This window comes from Tiliqua scincoides, chromosome 4 (genome assembly GCF_035046505.1).
Source record: "Tiliqua scincoides isolate rTilSci1 chromosome 4, rTilSci1.hap2, whole genome shotgun sequence".
NCBI classification, from domain to species: Eukaryota; Metazoa; Chordata; class Lepidosauria; order Squamata; family Scincidae; genus Tiliqua; species Tiliqua scincoides.
In genome coordinates this window covers 197,558,425-197,575,362 of record NC_089824.1, presented here as the reverse complement: position 1 = coordinate 197,575,362, position 16,938 = coordinate 197,558,425, and the positions used below count along the sequence as shown (strand labels likewise).

At 45.2% G+C, this 16,938-nt stretch overlaps 1 pseudogene; it reads left to right on the top strand.

The window, feature by feature from the left end:
* Positions 1-7,796: 7,796 nt before the first annotated feature.
* Positions 7,797-7,913, top strand: LOC136650491 (5S ribosomal RNA; annotated as a pseudogene).
* Positions 7,914-16,938: the final 9,025 nt, after the last annotated feature.

The window sequence follows — 16,938 nt, the reverse complement described above, 5'->3', positions numbered from 1 at the left end:
TGCCATTCCTCCAAAAAGCTCAGGGCGGTGTACATGGTTCCTTCTTACCTCACAACAACCCTGTGCAATAGGTCAGGCTGAGAGGTGGTAGCTATGGTTGCAGCATAGACTTGTTCAGGAACAATATACTATTGGCTGCATTATTCTTGATCTCTTTCCTAATGATCCCTAGCCTGGAACTGGACTTCTTTACCACTACCAAACATTTTGTTGACATTTTCATTGTGCTATCCAGTAACCCCCCCTCCACAAGCATACTGGAACAGCATCCAGAGTTAAGGATGAGACTGGAGACAGACTTCTTATGACTAGAGGTGGGAGAAAATGGTGAAAAAGATAAAAACACATAATCCTGCTTCTCATTTTGATTTAAAAAAAAACAACCTGAAATCTGCCCCCCCCCAAAAAAAAATCCCACAATTTTATGTATTATTTAATTGGGGGGGGGGGGAGGGTGCATATGTAATGATTATGGCTGCATCTGCTTACACTATACTGCTTATATCACCCTAATACACTAATTTTAAAATGATTTCACAGGTATAACCTAATTATCCACGGATTTTTCACCTGCTGTTTTATCTCAACGCGTTGAGAAGGGCCCTTTAAATCAAAGGAAAAAAGACGTTTAACAATAGCCTCATTAATGGGGGAGAGGGCAGCCAGTAGACAATCAATCAATCATTCTCTCTCCAGGCACTTAAAACAGCTTCACTCCCAGGCAAATGACTCTTCCCTTCCCACTGAGCATGTGATAGAATGCAAGTCATTATCACCTTTCTTTCCCTGTGCTGGGCTCCTGGGAGGGGAGGGGACGGCAGGGGGCGAGGGTCACTGTCTCAGAGTTAAGCCTTTCAAAGCACCCGGAGAGAGGCTGATTGCCTCTGTATGCATTACAAAAGGTCAGCAAGGCTGTTTTTTAAATTGCTTAGCAAAAGGACAATGTTTTTTAAATGGATTTTCTTTAGTGTGATTTTTGCCATCCACTTGAGTTCTGGGAACAGAAAGAATAACAAGGCTCAACCTGTAATATAAAATTATAATGTAAATTTTGAATAAAAACACATAACAGAAGCACTTCTAACTTTTGGAAAGTACCAAAAGCATGAAAAATCTGTTTTATCCCACCTCTACTTGTGACACCAGTCAACCAGGGACATGCAGTTCACACACCCCCACTTACACCTGAGAAGGCTCTCCTTACACCTAAGAAAGGTGTGTGTAAGGAGAGCCTCCTTGGGAGTAAGGAGAGCCTCCTTAGGAGTAAGCAGGCAGGGCAGCTGCGGTGCTTTTCCACGGACAACGACAAGGCAGTTCTGCATCACCTACCATCCCCACACCGCATGTCCCTGCAGCCAACCTGGCTTCCTGCCAGTTCCTCCCACCTTTTCAAGGGTATAGTCCTTCGAAAGGGGAACTGGAAGGGAGGACTGGCTGGTGGTGACTTACCCACGGCCAAAATGGTGTATTAGACAGAAGAGGACAGATATTTAGCAGAGAGGGGACCAGTCAATACAGTGTGGAAGAAAAGAAAGTGAGAAGTGTCTTCCTAACACTTCTTCCTGAAGTGTAAAAATAAATAAGAACTGTATATAATTATTTATGGTTGCTTCCCCAATAATATTTGCATTTTGCACGTGTGTTTCTGTTAATATTTACTGACACCCATACTTCATGGCAATGTAAATAAGCATTGCATTTGCTTAGAAAGTGCTTGATAATTATAGAGTTCTTATTGACCAATCAGTGGACCGGTAAAGCACACATGAACACTGTAATGTGTCTGGGAAACGACCCATTTCTTGCACGTGATACCCATCAAGCATGGCGGTTCAAAGTGTGTGCTTGGTTTTGACAAATGGGACTTGGGGGGAAAAAAGAAGGAAGGGTGGTTATCAGCTTTGTTAATGGGTCTTTGTTTCCTTGTCTTATGAGAAAGTGTCTGGGCCAGGCATTTTTGAGATGTACATCCTGGGCTTGGAATGAAATGTCTGGTTTCTTGAAGTTGGGAGTAAGAGGGAGAGTGGTCATTTTGAATAATGAGTATTCCTAAATACTGAGCTGAGCAAAATAGCAGATATTACTAATAGAGTTGATTTCCTGGTGAGAATTCTATTTCAACATCACAAATGTTTATCTCTTTCCAGTCAAGCTGTTACTCAGTAAGAACTTTCTAACAGGCCAAACCTATCCTTCACTGGCACCCAGTGGTACAGTGGCACTGTAATGACCACCACTATAAACTGTGAGGCCCAGGAAGCTGCCAGAGGGTAAGGGTACATCAATTCCCTTACCCTGTGTTGAGAGCAGCTGACCCTGATGGGTAAGAACATAAGAACAGCCTGGCTGGATCAGGCCATAAGCCCATCTAGTCCAGCTTCCTGTATCTCACAGCGGCCCAACAAATGCCCCAGGGAGCACACCAGATAACAAGAGACCTGCATCCTAATGCCCTCCCTTACATCTGACATAGCCCATTTCTAAAATCAGGACGTTGCACATAGACATCATGGCTTGTAACCCGCAATGGATTTTTCCTCCAGAAACTTGTCCAATCCCCTTTTAAAGGCATCCAGGCCAGGTGCTGTCACCACATCCTGTGGCAAGGTGTTCCACAGACCAACCACACGCTGAGTAAAGAAATATTTTCTTTTGCCTGTCCCAGCTCTTCCAACACTCAATTTTAGTGGATGTCCCCTGGTTCTGGTGTTATGTGAGAGTGTAAAGAGCATCTCCCTATCCACTCTGTCCATCCCCTGCATAATTTTGTATGTCTCAATCATGTCCCCCCTCAGGCGCCTCTTTTCTAGGCTGAGGAGGCCCAAATGCCGTAGCCTTTCCTCAAAAGGAAGGAGCCCCAGCCCAGTAATCATATTAGGGCACAGTCCTAATCCACTTTCCAGCACCGACATAAGGGCAATGCTGCTCCTTACTTTGAGGAGGGTTCTGTGAGTGCCACTCAACTGCAGGATGCAGCACATGCCCCACTGGCACAGCTATGCCAGCACTGGAAAGTTGGTTAGGATTTGGGCCTTAGTTGCTCTCTTTTGCACCTTTTCCATTTCCACTATGTCCTTTTTGAGATGTGGCGACCAGAAGTGGACACAATATTCCTGGTGTGGCCTTACCATCGATTTGTACAACTGCATTATAAAATTAGCTGTTTTGTTCTCAATACCTTTTCTAATAATCCCAAGCATAGAATTGGCCTTCTTCACTGCCACCACACATTGGGTCGACACTTTCATCAACTTGTCCACCACCACCCCAAGATCTCTCTCCCAGCTCAGAACCCATTAGCCTATCTGTGAAGTTTTGATTTTTTTGCCCCCAAAAAGTTTTGGGTTTTTTTGCCCTAGAACCAAAGAACCATGTTGGGCAACTCAGCTCCAGAGGGGGATAGGATCTAACAGCAGCCTCTGCCCCCTCTTGAGCCCAAGCCACCCTCCTTCCTGGTCTTTGTCCAGAGTGCTATGTATATACAATTCTCTGCAGCTTATTTCTTTGGGGTTTTTTGCCGCATAGGTTACCATGTGCACAAGTACATTGATTAAAATTGTGCCATTATATTATGGCATTAGGATTTCTTTTCATACTGTGCTTTAATCAAACATATGAGCCAATCCATGGAACGGAAAATTCATCACTAGAATTTTCCCCTATTTTCAACTGCATCCCATCTCTGACTTCAATGAAAAAATCAAAAATTTGATTTAAAAAAAAAAAAAAAACTTGTACAGTAATAACTTGTGAAATGCCTTCATTTAGAAATGTCAAAATAAACCAGTCTTTTGAACTGAAATGAAAATTGCCTTTTCAAATTGATATTTTGACACATTTTGAATATTAAAACCCCAGGTTTTAGAAGTTTTTTTTTAAGTGTTACTTCCAAATTATCCCCCAGGTTGTTTTTTTAAAAACAATCCCCATGTGAAATAATATTTTCCAATGAGAATTTTTGATGCAAGCGCATTAATTGGTGTTCAACAAGAAAAGTATCTGTCCGTACAACGGATGTAGTTTTACTGTCAAAAATATGAAATCAGTTTTCCTACATGACTTCACTGAATGAAATACATGTGGAAAAAAATAGAAAGTCTTGTATGGCCAGAATGTCAAACAATTGGCCCAGGAGTTCAATGTCCACATCTCCAATGTGGACCTGTGGCAGGCCTTTCGCGCAGTGTTAACACCTGAGCCATATCCAGGGTTTGGAAGGACAAGTCTCCAAAAGAAAATGTGACAGAGCATATAGAATACAGAGGAGTCTTCAGCACAGGGAAGTACAGCAGAGTGGTGATGTCAGTGAATTTGGGTGGAATTAACATTTGTGGCTGAAATCTGGACACTGCAGCAGGACATCTTTTAGATGAGAAATTTGACCCCCAAGTTCATTTGGGTTTGACATTCCCCCTATAAGATTTTCCTGGCACTCTAGTCCTCTTCTTGCTCACGCTGCTGATGTTATCTCAGTTTGTACTGATGTCATCTCTGCTGCTGATGTCATCACAGTTTTTTTTTAATTAATCAACAAAAAAGGGGAAAAAGGAGGGGGAAAATAATGATAGTTATTGAAAAATAAAAGTATTAATAATAATAAAATAATGAATAAAGAAGAGAGGGAGTTTGGAAACACCACCTCCACATTTGAAGAATTCTGCTTCATTTTGGGTGACTCCACCCCCAAGTATGCCTTGATCAATCTTGAGAATGAGTCAGGCAACCCAATCCTATTGGGGTGCCCTGCTGTCTTCTGCAAGGCAGCCGTGAAGCACACTCGGGCAGCATATGCAGTCAGAGAGCTGGCAGAAAGCCCAGAGCCAACGTAAACCAGCGTGTAAGGTGGAGAGGTTGGGAGGGCAGAATTAGGGTGGGAAGGGGTGAAACTGGGCAGCGAGGGGGAGGAATGGGGGCTAGGAGGCTGTAGTAGGGATGGATCTGCTGGCAGTGGTGTGTGCCGAATTAAATTCTTCTTTTCTGCAGCTGCCCCACCCCCTATCTCTCTTTGAACTTGCACCAGCTAAAGAGCTGGGTGGAAGGCTTAAGAACTGGAAGGGGGATTTAAATCCCTTATCCCTTCCAAAGCCTCTTGCCCCTCCCCCAGTGGATACAGCATATGTCTTTTTGGCGCGACTGCACTGGTGGCAAGGGGGAGAATATGTTTGGGCCAACCATGTCAGAACATCCCTCCCCAACATTGCCATTTCTACTCCTCCATAAGCAACCCCCCCCCCCGTTCACACTGGGAATAGTTATCAGTTATCAGGGAGAGTTATCAGTGCAAGGGAGCTCAATCTCTCAGGCAGGAAGGACAGCTCCAGAAGCTGAAATGATGCTTCTGAGCATGCTCATACAGAAATAATGCAATGCAGAGTTTTGTCTGTCCCCACTGGATCATGCTGGACAGACTGTCTTCGGTGCAGAATCACTCATGCCTCTAGATACCCTTACCTATTACAAGGTAAAAACTTTTTAACAAGGAGGAGTCCACCCCCTGGGCTCTGCAGTCATTCCTTGAACCCTCCAGCATGCTTCAGATCTTGCAAGGAATGATCACAAAATCCAGATGGTTGTTGAAGCAGTTGCATGTCCATTCTTAGATGTGTGATCACAACCCCTCAGCGCCACTTTCCTTCCCTCCCCCTCCCCCAAGTTCTTGTCTTGTTCACAGAAAGCAATTTCCTACCCCCTTATATTTAGAAACATTTTATCCCATCCAACTGAGAACCCTTCCATTCTATACCACCGTGGGTACAAACTTCATATTGACCAACCTGCTGCGCTGCTTCATGTTTTCAAGTCAAAGGTAAATCTCCCAGTGGCTTTAATGGGAGCAGCAATAGGTCCTAATTCTCTGTCGCCACTGGAGCTCTTTTTCCAGCAAATTGAATCTTCCTTAACAGTTGGCAGCACATCAGAGACAGCTCACAGTCATATCCCTCCCCCCCACACACACACATCCTCCCTTTCTTTAACAGGAAATAGGACTTGTGTTACATTTACAATGACCTGGATCTCCAGGGGTACACGAATATCTCACTTAAACAAACAGACAGCGTTTCTCTCCTGGTTAAGGGCAAAACCTCTGCAAGGGAAAACAGAGCTGACTGGAGGCTGATCAGCTCCTGCAGTGATGCACACAAATGCAGCCCTGGGTGTCAACAATGCACTAACCTACAAACTCGAAACACAAAGAAATCAAACACCACCCACTAGCCAAACAAGCAGAGTTCAGAAGGTTCAGAACTGACAGGTGATTTGGAAGGAACAAGACTCGCTGCAGAAACAGACCCGGCACTTTCGCCTGGATATTTGTTTTAACAAGTTGATTGTTTTCTCATTGATCATGGACCTCAGTGGGGGTCCCTCAGAAGATTAGGCTTCAGCTTAGAATTGGAGAGCTGGAATGGACTGGAAGTTCGATGACTCCTGGAGTTCTCAAGATGGGAATCCTTAGGCCGACTCTGAAGTGCAAGCAGTTGCAAAAAGAGATAGGAACTCATCGTGGTCCAGCAATTGTTTTGTGCAGCCATTCCTGATAGGAACAAGAAGACTTGATGGGCTTCTCTTCCAAACCTTCAGGGGAAGAAGCTGTGGGACCCAACTGGAAACACTTTTTGTGGTGTCCCAGGTCCTCAGTCCAGGTTGTAGAACCTTAGAGATATAAATAAAATTTTTGATGGACTTTATATCTCTATGGCTCTGTCCCAATCTGCAAGAGGAGTTTTAGACTCTGGGTTTAGGGCAGTTTCCCAATCTGTGAGCCACAGAAACCAACCAAGGAATCCTCACAACAAACCCGCTGACCTATTTAATGTATAGGATTGTAGCTCTAACAGGGAGCCACAGTCAATGGCCCAGTAGGTTAAGGGAGTGCCAACTGAAAAAATCCCACTGGCTTAGGGGATTGCATGAGTATCTGATGCTGCTGCTATAGGTTTAAGCAATGGGATATCTAGGTTAAATAATTTAGGATGCAATCCTAACCCCTTATGTCAGTGCTTTCCAGCACTGGCATAGCGGTGCCAATGGGACATGTACTGCATCCTGCAGTTGGGTGTCACTCACGGAGTCCTCCTCAAAGTAAGGGAATGTTTGTTCCCTTATCTCAGAGCTGCATTGCCCTTATGTCAGTGCTGGAAAGCACTGACATAAGGGGTTAGGACTGCACCCTAAATTATTTACTTATTTACTTACTGCATTTTTATCCTGCCTTTCTCCCCCTGAGGGGACCCTAAGCCCCAACATTTTATTGTTAGTTTGTTACTGTATTTTATAGATGTTTGTATTGCAAGTCAACATGAGAGCCAAAATTGGAAGGATAGTTTTAAAATAAATCAGTCACTATAATGCGGAAGGGGCAGTGCCTCAGCATGGTCAGCTCCAGGCTACGGGTCATAGACAATGAGGGGCATCATCAAAAATAGAATCCAAAGGGCCAGAAAAAGGAGTGTAGGCAGAACCACACAGAAGGTTGAGTCTCAGAGGAGCCAGATTAGGGTCAGAGACAGTGGCATTACTAGGGGACTGCGGGGGATGTGGACCTCACTGGGTGACGCACCCAGGGGGTGTGTGACACCACAAGTGACCAAAATCACTGAAATTGCAGTTTGTAGGAAAAATTCCATCATGTTATATACCATTCGATGTGTCATTTACAGCAGAATGCAATGAAAAAAACCAGAGTGAAATATCTCCATTCTATCAAAAGTTAAGACCATGAAAACATAAAACAAAAATGCAACTGTCTTATGTAACAAAAAAGTACATTTCCTTAATTCAGAATGGACCAATGAGACAGCAACTGTTACCCTGCACATGCCCAATCTCATCTGATCTTGGAAGCTAAGCAGGGTCAGGCCTGGTTAGTACTTGGATGGGAGACCGCCTGGGAATACTGGGTGCTGTAGGCTTATACCATAGTCTTTCGAGACTGAAGGTTGCCAACCAATGAGACTGATTGTTTGAAGAGCCAATGAGATATTGGCTCAATGAAGAGCCAATGAGATATTATTATGACACAACATAGAACCAATAAAGTGTTAGTAAGGTGACACACTCGGGGGGGGGGGGAGGTGACACCACTAGTGACCAAAATCGAGGTTTGTAGGAATAATATCTTCATGTTATATACTATTTGATGCGTAATTTACAGCAGAATGCAATGAAAAAAAAACACATTGAAATATCTGTGTTCTATCGAAAGGTACAGCCAAAAAAACTAGTGGGGGCGGGGCAATGGCACATCACCACATCCACCACCACCACCCAGGACATTGCCCAACCCACTGCATGGGAGGAGGTCCATCATAGGGGTGACATGCTGGCCTCCCTCACCAGGTGACACAAATCCTAGTGATGCCACTGGTTGGAGGGCAGGATAGTAGCCGAGGACAAGTGGGGAGTCAAGGTCTAAGGCAATAATAGCAGGTTGGCAGGACAAAGAAGTGCGGCCAAAGGTAAGTGTGGTAAATATCGCAGGCACCTTACATGCCAGGTAAGTACCCCTCCTCTTCGTCAGGGCCATATGGGGCAGCAATGGCAATACTTTCCCCCCTTACCTGGTGATGCACTGCCCTTTGCTCCTCCCACTCCCTGGATTGGAAAAAGAAAAGGAGGATGGATGGGAAGAAGTGTGTAGGAAAGGAGAGTGGTCAGCTAGGCTATTGGAGATACTCTGACCAAGAAACCAGAGCCAATACGTCAGACCCCAGCTATTAGAAGACCTGATCTGAGACCACCTCCCACCACTGGCACCTTACAAATTGTGCTCCCTTGTCCGTTGCATGGTGGTTAGACTGAACTTCCAAATATTGGTAGGTTGTTGGTGGCGGTCATATGTATGTATGTGTGTGTTTACCAGCTGGCTGTGGTTACATAGTCATTGACTGCACACACTCACAGGAACATTCTTCTTCATTATGACTTTGCATGTTTGAGGTCTGGACCCTGGCAAGGAAAAGAGATTCTCCACTAAAGTCCTGGCTCACATTAAGCACTCAAGGTTTCCTGCAGATGGATCCCCCTTGATAGGCAATCCAGTGTGTCTCCCACCTGCTAGGTTTGCCCAACATCTGTCTGAGGCAGTGCTGCAATTAGATTATTTCAAGGCTGGGCACAGTGCCAGCGTAGTCCAGACTGAAGTTGGTTCATCGCATTGTTTAAAGGGGAGCCGTTATTCCTCGATCGTTTTTTACCACTTGATCTGAAGTGCAAATAGCACATTTTTCGATGTGGTGTAAACAGCGGCTATGATCTTGTTTGAGGATGTCTGGACTTGCGTGTGTTTGTGAAGCACAGAAAAGAGACGGATAGCATTTAAAACCCACGGATGAGGCAATGCCTTTTGCAGTGGATATTCTCTTAGGGAGCAGGAGAGTCAGACAGTGATAGACAAGAGAGCAATACCGTTGGAGCGATTTGCTTTAGGCTGTTGTTTTGGTTCCATCAACAGAACCACAAGCTTGTTCATGTTGAGAAACGGCCCCCCTCCGTGTCCTCCCTCTCCGTTCTCTGTCTGTTTCCAGGAATAAACTCTGGAAACATAAACAATAGAGGATAACTAATTCCAGCCTTATCAACAGATTTGGCATTCTACCTTCAGTAAGTCAGAGCTTCCCTCCCTCCCTTGCCTTCCCACTTCTACCTTGCCTCAGTGCATTCTCACATTATAATCAACCCTTTCTTCTTGCGGCACAGACAGCACTATAACTGCAGGGCAAATGCATCCTAGCAGCAATAATCTATACGTGATGTTATCTGACCAAGTCTTATCTCACTCCAACTATTCCTGTGTGAACGTTTCACAATCAGATGCTCACCATGTAAATGCAGGGATCAGTGAGAAGTATCTTTATTTGCCTCCTATCTCTCAACTACCAGTTCCTGATACTAGACTTTTTTCCAGTCCTTTGAAGATTCATTAAAAACTTTGGAGGTTGCATGTGACAGTGGAATATCTGTCTTTCCTCACTTTTGGTGCCACCTTTACACTCACCCAAGGGTCACTGTAATGCTGTGGAAGAATTAGAGGCATATCTAAGGTATGGCAATTAAGACACGTGCCCTGGGTGCCACCTGAAGGGGGTGACACTGAGCAGCAGCTCCCTGGTCAAATCTCGGCTTCCACCAAACCACTGCAAACCTCCTACCACAGTGCTGTGCTCAGTGGTCTGCAGTGGCTCAAAGCCAAAAGTTCAGTGGTGTAGTTAAGGGGGTGTAGGGGTAGCAATTGCACTGGTAAACAAGCTTTAGGGGGGCTAAACCTGAGCTTGACAATAGTGGCCAAAATTGTGAAAACCTTGGTATCTTTGAATAATACCATCATGTTATATACCATTTGATGTTGAATTTAATACAGAATGCAGTGAAACAAACTGCATCAAAATATCTCTATTCTATCAAATGTTATAGTCAAATAACCAGAAAATAAAAACAAAGCTGGATTTTCTTAACTCAAAACTGACCAGTAAGACTGATTGTTCCGAGAGCCAATTAGGTGTTATTATGATAGAGCAGGGAACCAATAAGGTGCTGATATGGAGGGGAGTCTGGGAGGAGGTGGGCATCAAGCTGCTAGGGAGAGCATTTTCACTTTTTAAAAAGTCTGCGCATGACGTCACTTCCAGGTCACCATTTTGAACTTGGCATCAGGCTACATGATAGTGATGCCACTGCAAAAGTCAACCAGGAAGTTGCTGGAGAAGGAATGGAGGGGGGAATAGCCACATTGCAAAGGTATCACTACCCTCCTCCAAACCCAGAAGTGATGTCACGGCATCACATGATGTTACAACATCACTGCTGCCCCAGGATATGTTTCTAGGAAGAATACCTGCCCTCTATACAGAAGCTCTTGGGTTCAATCCTTGGCATCTTTAGGTCGAACTAGGCAAGATTTCTGTCTGAAACCCTGGAAAGCCACTGCAAGTCAGTGTTGGTATTCCTGAGCTAGATAGACCAGTACAGAGTAGCTTCATGTGCTCACTGAAGGAGCATGTGAGCACTTTTCCATACAATCTCTCATCCTTGTGGGAAATGGCACATTTCACAACATGAGATGTACATGTCATGCTGTGGGTACAGTGCATCAGTACCCCAGCAGTACTGCTACTTTGCTTCTGTCCCAAAACTGAGATAACAATGGACACTTTACATCCCAGCCTTTGCATTAAGGGGATTGGACAAGTTTCTGGAGGAAAAATCCATTACAGGGTACAAGCCATGATGTGTATGCGCAACCTCCTGATTTTAGAAATGGGCTATGTCAGAAGGCCAGATGCAAGGGAGGGCACCAGGATGAGGTCTCTTGTTATCTGGTGTGCTCCCTGGGGCATTTGGTGGGCCGCTGTGAGATACAGGAAGCTGGACTAGATGGGCCTATGGCCGGATCCAGTGGGGCTGTTCTTATGTTCTTATATTTGATCAGCTGAATACAAGGTTGCTTATATCTCTGCTGCATTTCTTATACAGGGTCAGGCTTCTCCATTTCAAAGCAGAGGAGTGTGTGAACTCAGATGACTGACAAGAATATATTAGAATTAGCTTATCTGGTGTGGCAACGTTCCTGGAGCCCAAGAGGCACTTTCTTGCTTTGTCAACTGTCCAGAGCATGGAAAAGAAGCAAGGATAAACAAGCAATGAAGCGAAAGGAAATAGTCAAGTGAGGTCCTCCTGGGCTTTTCTGTCATGCCTGCTGGAGCCAAAAGGCAAGTGGCTAAAGTGTGGTCTATAGTTCAGAGGGCAGAGGTCACACATGAGAGATGGCATGTAGATGTGAAAGTTAAGCTGATGTGATGGTGAGACTCTTGGTAGTCTTCTTTGAGTGTCACCAATGCCCTTATCAACAAAAAGCTGGAAAGCTTGTTCTCGAAATCAAACAAAGAGAGGCCCTACCTCACTTCCATCTTAGCGGTAGTTTGTATGTATGAAAGCTGCCACCTGATTAGCTGCAGGAAGGGCTATAGTACAGTAGTGGTGCACCTCCGCTGGATGAAGAAGGTTCCAGGTTCAATCTCTGCGTAGCATCAATCTCAAACAGCATCGGCGCTATTGAACTAGATAGGCCAATGGCAGCTTCTTGGGGGGGAATGGTATTAAGCTGCCATTTTGCAAACCTGATTGCCTTTCTGTGTAATGGTACGATCACACCAACATTATTTTCTGTGAGTTACAGCCCAGTCCTATCGGGCTACTGTGTTGCCGGAACTCACATTCCAGCAGCACAGTATGCTTTCTGGCCATTGCAAAATGCCATTGCAAATGGCGAGTGGCTGCATCTGTGTGAGAGCAGCCACTGAGAGAGCCTTGGCTCCAGCAAGTTGGCATGGGGGCAGGCAGTGGGCAGGGTTGGACAAAAAGAGGAGGGGTATGGCAGAGCAGGGGTGTGTTGAGGGCAGGAAGAAGGCAGATATTGGTGGCAGTAGCTACCCCAATATCTTATCCCCCTTCTCATTCTCAATCCACCTACCCAGGTCCACTCAGATTGCACCAGTGAAATCAGTGGTGCAGGTCTAAGTAGAACCGTCGGTGCTCACCCCAGAATCTCATCCCAGTGTAAGAGAACAAATGTTCCCTGCCTTGGCCCTACTATTGGTATGCCCTTCAGCTCCCCCATCCTTTCCTTGAGACATGGCTTGTCTGTGCAACGTATGCTGTCCCTAGGGAGCATTCCTCCCTGTGATTGTGAAAATTGGTAATGATGGAGGATTTGGAACCATGGGAAGAAACTCTTTCCAGGGATTGCATTTGTTGTGTGCACAAGCACTGACCCCAGAGAGGGGGGGGGGGACAGAGCTGCAGGGTGCAATGGATGAGGCTTGTGGTGGGCAGACTTTCCATGGTTAAATAATGTCCAAAGAGAAATCTCGTGACCTTCTGGTTCCATATATTCAGATGCAGAAAACGGGAGCTATGCATGTTGTGTCCCCACCCCCACCCCAACAATCTGGAGTTTTTATTAAGTTTATAGAAAACGTTTGCAGCTGAACATTTTCAGCACAAAGCAGAGGATTTCAGATGATCCAAAATGTTCCCCAAAACATCTCTAGAAGATTATCTGTCTTGAGGCTGTTCAGTCACTATTCATTTCAGCACCACGTTTTGTTGTCCACTGGAGCGTCATCTGCTTCTGAATGTGATCCCAGTCAATTAACAGTCACTTTGAGAATGCAAGGGTGTCATGATGCAAAGTCACCTCTCAGATTTGGCATTGGGACAACATCACTGAGGGCAAATGTCGCCAATTCAGAGTAAAGGCTGTACTTCCTGTACTGCATTGCCCTCCCTCTGGATAGGGGAGGGGACGGAATGCACGTTTGGTGGAGTTAAAAGGAGACCGAAGGTGTCATTGTGCCCACTGCTGCCCATTGCATAACTGCCCCCCATCCAGTCACATTTGGGAAGGAAGGGATGTGCAGCTGTTATTAAAAGGGCTGCTCCTGCTACTTTCTAGGTAAGGTGGGTGAAATGTCAGCCCTGTTTGCAGGTCCCCAAATTGCCAAAAGGGGGAGCCACCTTTTGTTGCTTATGAACAATGGGGTGTGCGTGGTCTATTTCAGGTCAACTTTCAATCTTATCCCTTCTCTCAGGCTTCGGGGTTTGCCACCACAGTATTGTAGAAAGTAGTTCAACAATCTCTAGAGTACTAAATGGCAGTAGAGATCAGCAAACTTTCTAACCATGTTTGCCTTAAGTAGCTTAACAGTCTTCAAACTGCCAATAAAAACATTACACAAACACATTGTTCTTTTATCTCCATAGCATTCTGTAATGGCTTCTGATTAGTTATAACCTTTGAGGGTTTGGCTTGATGAACATGGGTAAAAGAGCAACTTCCTTATCATGGAACTGAACACCTTCACAAGATTACCTTGGCCCACCTGTACAAGAAGGAGCACTTCAGTCCTATGCCTCGAAAACATTCTTCTTAGCAGTATAGAACAGGGGTGGGCAAACAGTTTGGCAGGAGGGCCACATCATCTCTCTGACACTGTGTCAGGGGCTGGGAAAAAAGAATTTACATTTCAAATTTGAATAAATTTACATAAATGAATACATTAGAGATGGAACTTATATGCATGAATGAATTTTACTGGGCTGATTTATAATGCACATGAGAACTGTAATACAGGCATGTAGAGCCACATGAGAACTATGAACTGTTTGCCACACACCTCTTGCATAGTGAAAACATACAAACCAAGCCAGACACACATGGAGATATAAGTTGCTCAGAGGCAAAGGAGGAGGGGGTTAAAATAATGCCCAGGGAAATGCAGAAAACATGTGAAAACTATAAAAGAAAACTATATGGAAACTATAAAAGGCCTTGCTTTAACTAGGTTCGCAGCTTGTGACTGGCAGTCGTGACCAGGAGTCACAGGCCAGTGTGGGCTCCAACTGATGGGCCAGAGGCTCATTGGAGACTGGGGGCTCCCTGCAGGTTGGGTTGGGGGCCCCCAAGGGCTGCAAATGACCCATGGGCCACGGTTTGCACACCCCTTGTATAGTATACAGTATATGACCCCATACACTACCATACTTACAACTGCACTGGTGGCAATGAACCCCTGCTATTGAAACCCAGGTTCCAGCAGCAGCACTACGGAGACAGGAAGTAACTTTTTTTTGGCCTTTTAGACAGTTCTGAAACCTGCGGACTGACGCGCAGTTTCTGCAGGCTTCAGAATATCTTCTGGAGGCGACTGGAGCACAGTCCGGAAGGTTCAGGTAGGGTCCAAGTTCAGGGGGGAATCTGGGTTGAGCTAGATCCATGGGTATAAAATTCACAGATAAACAGGCTCCATCTGTATTCAGAAACTATACCTGGTTCAGACTGCTGCAGCCAGATTGGTGATGGGAGCCGCATGGTGCCAGAGGGGACACTATCACGCCCATCCTGCAGGAACTACCCTGGTTTCCCATCTAATTCAAGGTGCTGGTTGGTAATTTGAAGCCCCGTATGGTGCAGGCCTTCAATACCTTAAGGACCACCTTCCACCATATGAATCCATCTACTGTAAGAAGAGCCCTGCCTTGGCACAATCCTGCAAAAGGAGAGATAGAAATCAATTTGTGTGTGTGTGTGTGTGCTTACACATTAGTTATGTTCATCTTCCATGTGTTTTGCCCAGTCCCCAACAGTTTCGCAAATAAGTGCCCAAACTGTAATGGGTAGCCACAATTCACCCCTCACCCATGGCAGGATTGCTCTGGCCCATATAAGCAACCACACTCAGTACATCAGAGTATCAAATGCCCAGAGTCTAGACGAACGATCCCTCATCTCGGGTAGTGAAACCATCCCCCAAGAAAAGCCGTCACGTTCCATCAAGAACACTTAGGGAAATTGTCTTCCCCGAGTTCCATCAGAGCACATGGGTCAGATGTGGTTTTAATTTTTAGAGAAGCTATCAGATCATAGCAGATGTATAGAGCTTCCCGTTCCATCATACAGCATCAGCACCTAGCATTAAATCCAAACCAGATAGTGTGGGTGGAACAATGAGAAATAAGTGTGTGTGTGTGTGTGTGTGTGTGTGTGTGTGTGTACACAACTCTACATCTACTTCTATTATGACTGTTTTTCAGTAATTTGGTAGGAATTCAAGGCATAAAGACATCCTTGTAGAGCAGTTTCTAAAACTGTAGGTTGGGATCACGATCCAAGTGGGTCACGATCCAAGTTCAGGTGGGTCTAGTTCAGCCACCATTGAAAATACAGAGCGGTAAATACAGGGTACAGAGTTGCTGGGCAGGACGGGTTCCCAGTGGGAGACAGACCTGGTGCTTTGCCCTCAATAGATGGGAAGATGGGGAAAAGGGGGAGGGCTGTGGGTTGGAGAAGGATCCAACTCTGCCTTCCGCTTTGACTTCCAAGCTGGGATGTTTGAATTTGAGTTTGAGGAGCCACTGGCAGCTCCTCAGGAGAAGGGGCCATTCATCCCCTTCCCCCGAGTAAGGGAAGTAGCCCCCAGATGGGGCTACTCGACTCTGTGGTGGCACTTTAGCCAACGCAGAATCAAGAAGCCTCGTGTCGGGTTGCATCCCCCATTGCGAAGTGCTTACTCATGGCTTGAGGGAAGGGGAAGATGGTGGTGGGTGTTCCATGGCCCTGGAAGCATCTTTTTCCAGAAGGAATAGAACTAGGGGACTAGGACTGTGCTTGCTTCAGGATAGCAGTCCACAGAAGATCTTGTGGATACTTTGATGTGTAAACAATACTTTCTGCGAGATGCGAAAAGGTGTTTATATAACGGACAAAGTTCTTGTCACATTCTTCCCTGTGCTTTCCCAGTCCCCTCCACCACAAACAAAGCTTGACCAGTCATCTAATTTGTGTGGACCTACAAATCATTACTGATACTTCTGCCAAGGCACATTCAATGCCTGCCAAGGTTATGCTTTAGCCTATTGACACACCAAGAAGCTGACCAATCAATGAAAAGTTTACAGTGTTTACAGAGTTGACTTTGCTGCATCATATCCTCTGATCGTATTCATACATCTGTAAAAGAAAGAAAAAAACCATGTGCCTCTTAGGATGCAACTAGATATGACAGTGGGATATCTGTGACCAGATATCCTGCTTTAAAAAAAAAAAAAAAAAAGGTTTAACAGCAATGGTATATTTATATTCCACATGGGTATACTTTTGATAGTGGTCAATATGCTCCATGGTCCATGGAACAAAGTCCTTTCAGTCCAGGGCAGGGATGTCCTGAAGTCACTAAGAAGTCGAGTCATGAGTCATTGACCCCACGACTTGATTTGTGAGTTACAGAGTACAGCCATCACAACTTGACTTAAGAAAAATTTCAAGTCTTTCAAGTCATGAATCTGAGACATTCTGAGTCACAAGCCTCCTTCCCTCAACCCCCCAGCCCCCATTTCCTGTAACTAACCTATCCTCCCACCTTGTCTGCTGCTGTTCTTTAT